Source organism: Azolla caroliniana, unplaced genomic scaffold (assembly GCF_043228905.1).
Source record: "Azolla caroliniana isolate FFs.n. ecotype wild unplaced genomic scaffold, voAzoCaro1.0.p SCAF_1, whole genome shotgun sequence".
NCBI lineage: Eukaryota > Viridiplantae > Streptophyta > Polypodiopsida > Salviniales > Salviniaceae > Azolla > Azolla caroliniana.
The window spans coordinates 4,104,493-4,112,284 of record NW_028230436.1 but is presented as its reverse complement, the minus strand read 5'-3'; positions in this window follow the sequence as shown (position 1 = coordinate 4,112,284).

The following is a 7,792-nucleotide window of genomic DNA, read 5'->3' as shown; positions in this document are numbered from 1 at the left end:
CTTATATTATATGAAAGATAAGTACAAATCGACTAAGAGGCTTAAGACTGGTGTTGAACCAATTTGGTTCAACATAATGCCTAGTGCCCTCTTTTATAGTGTTTTCAGGAGTAATCCTGAAGCTTCTAGAATGTTCCAGAGAAATCTGGAATATACACTAATTTCCTATAATAAAATGTAAATGAAAATAATATCCTACGTATTACAATACATGATCTAATGGTAAGAGCTCGACCCATGTAGCATAAAGTCAAGGGTTCGAGTCTTGCCATGACATCGGTCATACGGCGGGAAGCGGGGCGTTCATACGGCCGAACAAGGGCCAACGGAAGTACGCGTACTACGGAGATCATGGCAGAGGACCCATCGACGGGTCGAACGAGCCTACGGGGAGGCGAGCGCGAAGGAAGACTCGAAGCCGAGGGGTCGAACCGGTAGCGAGCCGGGATGCGGATCACGAAAGACCGGTTTCTCACCGGCCGAAATCTCTCACCCTTCAACCGGATTTGGCACGTACCGGTGGACGTGCAGTTAGGTGGGGGCGGATGTCGTGAAGAATTTCGGCTAGAGGCGGAAACCGGGAACATTGGCTACATTGACGGGGTGCAGCGTGTGAACGCACCCATGTACATTTAGTGTGAATATCGAGGGCGCCTTTATGGCGCCGAAGAGTAGTCAAGTCGGGGCAGACGATCCCATGTAAGGCGGGATTTGTCCCACATTGTAACGCATCCCTTTCCTTGTTTTATAAAAGGAAGGGAACGCCCTTTGTGAAAGGGTTGCCCATTTTGCATTAGAGGGTATACCGTTAGGTTTAGAGTTAGGTTCTTCTTCTTCTCCTTCTGCATGTTTCGCTTAGGGTTGCTTGGTTCGGCCTCCTGTGCAAGACCCTGCTCGGCGCGACGAGCTGAGAGCTCCCCGACGGCGGTTTGACAACAGACGACTACTATAACCTACGTCAGTCCGGCTCGACGCCGGGAATGTATTCTTCCCTTCATATATATATATATATATATATACGTTTGTCTGTGTATATTCGTGTTGTTGTTGGCGTCGGGTGCTTACCCTTTCCTGCGTTTTCTGTACATAAGGCGCGAGTCGGGTTGTGCGAGTGTGCGTGTGCATGTGCGTGAGTCGGTGTTAAGCACGCTCTCTCTCTCTCTCTCTCTCTCTCTCTCTTCGGTTGCTTCCGGTGTGTCTCTGGGATGCCCCAGAAACAGTGAAGCACGACTTCCTACGCTCCATCACTCTCTAGTCCATGACCCCCGTGGTCCCGCCTTTCTCCACGCACGCGCATAACAACACAACAACGCAGGTGTGTACAAGTGCACCCCTTTTTTTTGTACTAATTTATGTAAGTACTAGGTGTCGGTAGGTTTTGTGGATTACTAGGAAGTTAGACACTATTAGAGGATTTAATATCGCGTGGGTAGGGGCGGAGAAACAAAGGTGAGATAGTGAGACCACATCAAGAAGAGAATCTAGGAGAGAATATCAAGGAGTCATTAAACTTGATCTAACGGCTACTCCTTGTGCTATAAATGGGGCGGCCTCAGATTGTTTGAGGGATCGTTTTTTTTTCTTGAGAAGCAGAGGATGCTACCGAACAGGAAGAAGTAGCTCGCTCACTCGTTCTCTTCCGACCCTCTACGACCAAACCCTGGGAGGAACCCTCGGTTCACGTCAGACGCTCGCGCGCTCCTCGCCAAAGATCCCCTTTTCTTCCGTGTGTTTGCTCTAGAGCTCGAAGCTCTATTCCCGGCTCTAATCAGTTGTATTCCCTACGCTTCACACGTGCGTTGGCGTGAAGATTTTCGTCCATAGGCGGAAACCGGGGTGGAAAGGGCAAGTCGGTGGTGTGCAACATGTGCACACGTATACTAGGAAATGGTGTATAGAAATAAGAGGGGAAATTTTATCCCACATTGTAAGGTCCCTCCCTCCTTAGGCTATAAAAAGAAGGGAGGGGTCACTTATGAGGTTGTTGCCTATTTTGCGTATGAGAGGTATACCACTTAGTCTAGAGTTCTTACCGTTTTAGGGTTAGGGTTTCGTTTAGGGTTTTCCTTATTCATCTTCGGTTAGGGTTTTCTCATAGTCGTTTGGTGCGGCCCATGCGGCCACCATTGTTGTAATCATTCGTTCGTTTTAATATAACTTGTTGAGCATCTTGCCTTGGCCGATCTCTCCTTCTATGTGGTGATCTTATTCTTTCTTCTTCTCCTCTTGAGCTAAGCCTCCATATCATGTCTTATTCTTTCTCCTCTACTCCCTAGTCCGAGACCCTCGTGGTCCCGCCCCTTCTACACGCACGCGCGTAACAACGCGACATCGTCCTAACTACTATTGACAATCTATTTCGTTGCTTTACGTTGTTTTTTTTTCCCTTGTGTCGTTCTCGCGTTGCTATTCTCTCGTACTGCATTGAGTCTGAAACCTACGACCACCTCCTTCCTACTCCTCTCTGTTTGATTCACGGTGTTTGTGTGTACACAACTCGCGGACCTCTTCCTCCTTTCTCGATTCCTCAGTTCAAGACCCCCGTGGTCCTGCCCCGTTTCTACGCATCCGCGCGGAATACCACGACAACGTGATTGTCCATGTACATTTTAAATTGAGATCATTTAGACAAACAAGAGTGTTATTTACAAAACATCACATCACATCAAAAGGATATTCAATTCATGTCATCAATGCCACGATCTAAAAAGTAGGATGTTAGAATATGTATATTGAAGTTATATTATCAACGTGTATGATCCTCATTTGTCACCTTTCTAGAGTATAATAATTTTTTAGGATTGAATTATTTTCCTTACTTCAAAGAAGTGCAGACATTTTTATATGGATCTTGATATTGTTTCTTTTTATGTCTTGCTGACGTTGATAATACAAATCTAAAAATTATGAATTGAAACAAAGCGTTAAAGTTTTTAGTTTGTATTGTCAATCTAAGAAAGACGTAGATGTAGCAAAGGTTTTGATTTCATATTTATATGGGCGGTATTAGTGTGCAAAAAGAAAGGCATTTGAAGAATGCAAGAAAGTGTTGTTTCAAATCCTCATGAATGTTCTTAGTCATTCATATGGTTCGATGTCTAGCACTTCAATTATTGTTTTGGAATCGATAGAAGATGTAAGAATTTGGATGTGATCATTTATGGAAATAGAGAAGAAACAAAACACCGTGAAGGATTGTTTTGGAATCGATAGAAGATTTAAGAATTTGGATGTGATCATTTATGGAAATAGAGAAGAAACAAAACACCGTGAAGGATTGTTTTGGAATCAATAGAAGATGTAAGAATTTGGATGTGATCATTTATGGAAATAGAAAAGAAACAAAACATTGTCCGTTAATGTTGAAGAGAAAGCATTTGCATGTGCCATATTATAGAAGAATTCTATTCAATGTTTAAATATAACTAAATAACTATGGGAAACATTTAGGGTGCTATTGAGCACTAAAATTTTATATTAATTTTTTGCTTTCTCATTGGTAATATATGCATCAATAAAATAATAATAATGTATTGAAAAATAACGCTAACAAAAATGCATAATTGTTTCATGGTTTATACTTTATTACTTGTGAATAAGTAAGTTGGTGTTTGTTGTGACATATGTATGTGTGCACGTATGTATTGATGGTTGCAAACATCAAGAAGATCATCGTTCTCAACCCGTGAGTTGTGGAAAGTGGAATTGTAAAGCCGTTATATTTGTTGGGAGCGTGAGTATCTAAAGCCACACTTTACGAGTGAAGTATGAGCACGTTTCTTCTGGTGCCCAAAAATACAATGAAGTTAGTTGTATTGCATAACACAGGTTATCATTAAGCTATCATGTTTATATATGTATTGTTAACCGAAATATAACATGGTTTATGCAACCTTACAAAACCTACGCGAAGGTTAAATCAATTAGAGGGCACCACATTTATCATTAAACCATTGTTTAAATTTAGATAATGTGTATGAGATTATGGCTTTATTACCAACCTTCCACGAGGACATAAGGAATACATATTTGCAGTGTGAAACTATTGAGATTGTTGAATGCATGCACAAATGATTTGGTAGTATCATTTTCAAATTGCAACAAAATTTGTAAAATAATTTGATGTGCCTCCTTAGACAACGAATGTCTAATCTAATATTTTTAACATACAAGCATGTTCATTAACATGCATCATTGTAAAATGTTATGTTCACCTACTTTTCTCCCTCGGCTATGAACATTACAAGTTTAATAAACATTCTTTTTTGACCATGTTCAAAGAACTAAGAACTATTTTTTGTGTCGTTCACAAGGTAGATGAACCATACGGAGAAATTATTCTAAAATGTTTTTTAAGTTTTATAGATGGGGGATAATATTTGGTTGGTCATGGAGACATCATATATGATACACTCTCCAATGTATATACAACTTAACACATGTCAAGAAGCATTTAAATTACCCATGTCACAAGGTGCATAGTAACATTATGTAAATGAGAGGCAATGTGGCTAAATATAGTTAGTTGAGAGCTCAATGATAATACATGTCACAATAACGAGTTAGATAAAGAACAATGAATAGCCAAAAAGAGCAATGTAAAAAAATTCCAGCCTTTATTTCATTCATAAAGACTAATGCATTTGTGTGGAGATAAGATAAGGTGATTAATTCATAAGCCACAAGGTAAATGTAGATAATGTGAAATAAATATAATCGAGGTAGAGCATTGCAACTAATTTGTTACAAGGTCGAAGAAATTCGAAATCTCTTTACAATTCATTGACTAGATACATTTGAAGCAATGAGTGACATCGAGTTGAGAATGGTCAATACCGGATTACGTTATATTAATAATTAAACCACAAGAGAAGAACATGAGGTATAATTACCCATGTCGCGCATCGTGGGTGATAGATAGGAGCAACTTTGGAATAACTCATGTCTCATGATGTAGGAAGTTGTAAAACCTTTTTTTTTTTTTTCCTTTTGGGGGGAAGGACCAAATCACAATCTTCAAGGAGGGTAACGCGAAAAGAGAAAGTCACAATTCGAGAAGGAAGGAGGAAGGAGGATGAAACTCTTGTAGGATGTGCACCCCATCGACATTTCCTCGAAGCATTGGCTGATTCGATGACGATCTTGTGTGATAGATACGATCGGGAGCCATGGCCAGTAAAATAAATGCAAAGAGAAAAAGGAGAGGGGTGGGGTGGGGTGGGGGGCATTTTCAGAGTTTTGTCTCAAAATTTTAATCAGAACAAAAGCGGAAAACACACACGCACGCAACACCACGTTTTGTGTACATGCGTGTGCGTTTTACTTACTGTACTTTACTGTAAAGTGGGTGTGTTGGGAGGGATTAGAAGGCATTAAGGAGGAGGGCCCAAGCCAAAAAAAAGGAAAAAGAAAAGAAAAACAAGAGTTTGGTGACAGACAACCTCCCGCATGGGAAGAAGAGAGGTAAATATTTGATGATGAAGGCGAGTTTGATGAGAGGCGGCGCAGCAGCAGCAGCAGCAGCAGGTGGTGGTGGCGGTGGCGGTGGCGCCGCCGCCGCCGCCGCCGCGGTTGGGAAGCGCCATTTGTCACCATTTGTGTGGAGCCTCCGACAAGCCATTCTCCTCATCGGTGCCATCTTCTTCATCGTTCTGTTCTCATTGCAGCTCCTAAACACTTCCTGCCTGCTCCAGCAAACCATCTCCATCTCCTCCTCCTCCGCCGCCGCCCGTTTCCTGGGCGGCGGCCATAATAACAATCCCCTGCTCGTCGCCTCCGCCTTGCCGCCCCCCGTCGCCCCCCCAAACGCCAACTCCCCACCACGCAACCTCCTCCTCCTCCAAACCCCCTGGAACTACCTCTCCTTCGGCCCACCTTCTGAATCTGACGACCCCTCTTCTTCTTCTTCTTCTCCTCCTCCACCACCACTAAAGCTCCGCATCGCCGTCTTCGTCCGGAAATGGCCGTCCGGCGCAACCCCGGGCGGCCTGGAGCGGCACGCCTACACCCTCCACCGCTTTCTAGCCGACCGCGGACACGAAGTCCATGTCTTCACAGGGCCAGGCAATTTCAGCCATACCCACCGCTCCTCCCTCATCGTCCACCCGCATCCCCCAAACCCCATTACCGCCTCCTGGAATTACAACCCGTCCACCGCGTGGTCGGCATTCGTGGGCGCCAACGCGTCCACCCCGTTCGATATCGTCCACACGGAGAGCGTGGCCCTGCACCACACGTTCGCCGCCCTGGTCCCCAACGTGGTGGCATCCTGGCACGGGATCTCATTCGAGGTCGTCCACTCCGACATCGTGAGCGAGCTCCTCCGCCCTGCCAACGAGTCCCGCAGCCCGGAGCTGCAGCGCACGCTGTCGGAGAGGCTCATCAAGGTCTCCAACGAGGTCCGCTTCTTCGGCAACTACCGCCACCACATCGCGATCAGCGACTACGTGGGGGAGGTGCTGCGGACGATCTACGAGATCCCCACGGGGAACGTGCACGTCATCCTGAGCGGGGTGGACGGCGCGATATTCCGGCCGTGGGCGGAGCGCGGGGCGGCGTTCCGGCGGGCGGTGGGGGTGGTGGACGAGGACGCGGTGGTGCTGGGCGTGGCCGGGCGGCTGGTGAAGGACAAAGGCCATCCGCTGCTCATAGAGGTGCTGGAGAAGATGCTCGTCGGAGGAGGTGGTGTCCAACAAGAGGAGTCGGAATGCAAGGCCCGCGTCCTGATCGCCGGGGACGGGCCATGGGCGGTGCGCTACCGAGACCTGGCGCCGTGCGTCAAGGTGCTGGGCTCCATGCTGCCGGAGCAGCTGGCAGCCTTCTACAACGGGATCGACGTGTTCGTGAACCCGACGCTGAGGGCGCAGGGGCTGGACCTCACCCTGCTGGAGGCCATGATGTCCGGGACGCCCGTGGTGGCCACCAGGTTCGCCAGCATTACCAGGAGCGTGGTGTACGAAGGGAGCGGAGTGGGCTACACGTTCAGCCCCAACGCGGCGTCGCTGAGGGTGGAGCTGGAGCGGGTGGTGGCGGAGGGGAGGGTGGCGCTAGCGGAGAAAGGGCAGGCGGCGTTCCAGCAGGCCACCCGGACCTTCACCTCCGCCAAGATGGGCCTGTCCTACGAGCGCCTCTTCCTGTGCCTCACGCATGCGCGCTTCTGTGACTACCCCCTCCCTCAACTCGACTCCTCCTGACTCTACATTACTTCCTCTTCGCCCACTCGCCCACTCGCCCACTCGGACGGACGGATGGACGGACGGACATTTCTTTACCATTCTTTTTCTTTTCCCGTTTTTTTTTCCCCTTTTTGGGCTTCTCGCCGCGCTGCTCCGGTGTGCTCTTCTCATTCTTTCTTATACACTCTCCCTCCCTCTCTTTCTCTCTCTGTCATTGCGCTCTCCCCCCTTTGGTTTCTCCCTTCATGCCAATTCCGCCTCGCAAAATGTCCCCGGTTATCAAGTCCCGGTTATGTCTCGGAAGTTAAACCTCCCACCCCGTGGATGAGTCCTTTTTTCTCTTCTTAGATTCGAAAAATGTAGCCTACCCACTACTAACTTACTATCCCCCCACCACCACCTTATGTCCCATCACACTGAACTCAAGGCAACATTGTCCCCGCACAACTTGTGCTTGGCGTGCACCAGCTACATATGTTATTGTAAAATTTTGCTTCTTCGACTCGATACCAACACGGAGATTTCTTCTTTGCTCGCTTTTATTTTAATTTTAATGGGGCTACTATATCCATTTCGGTAAACCCAACCAACTTAACTAACTCACATCGAGATCTTGT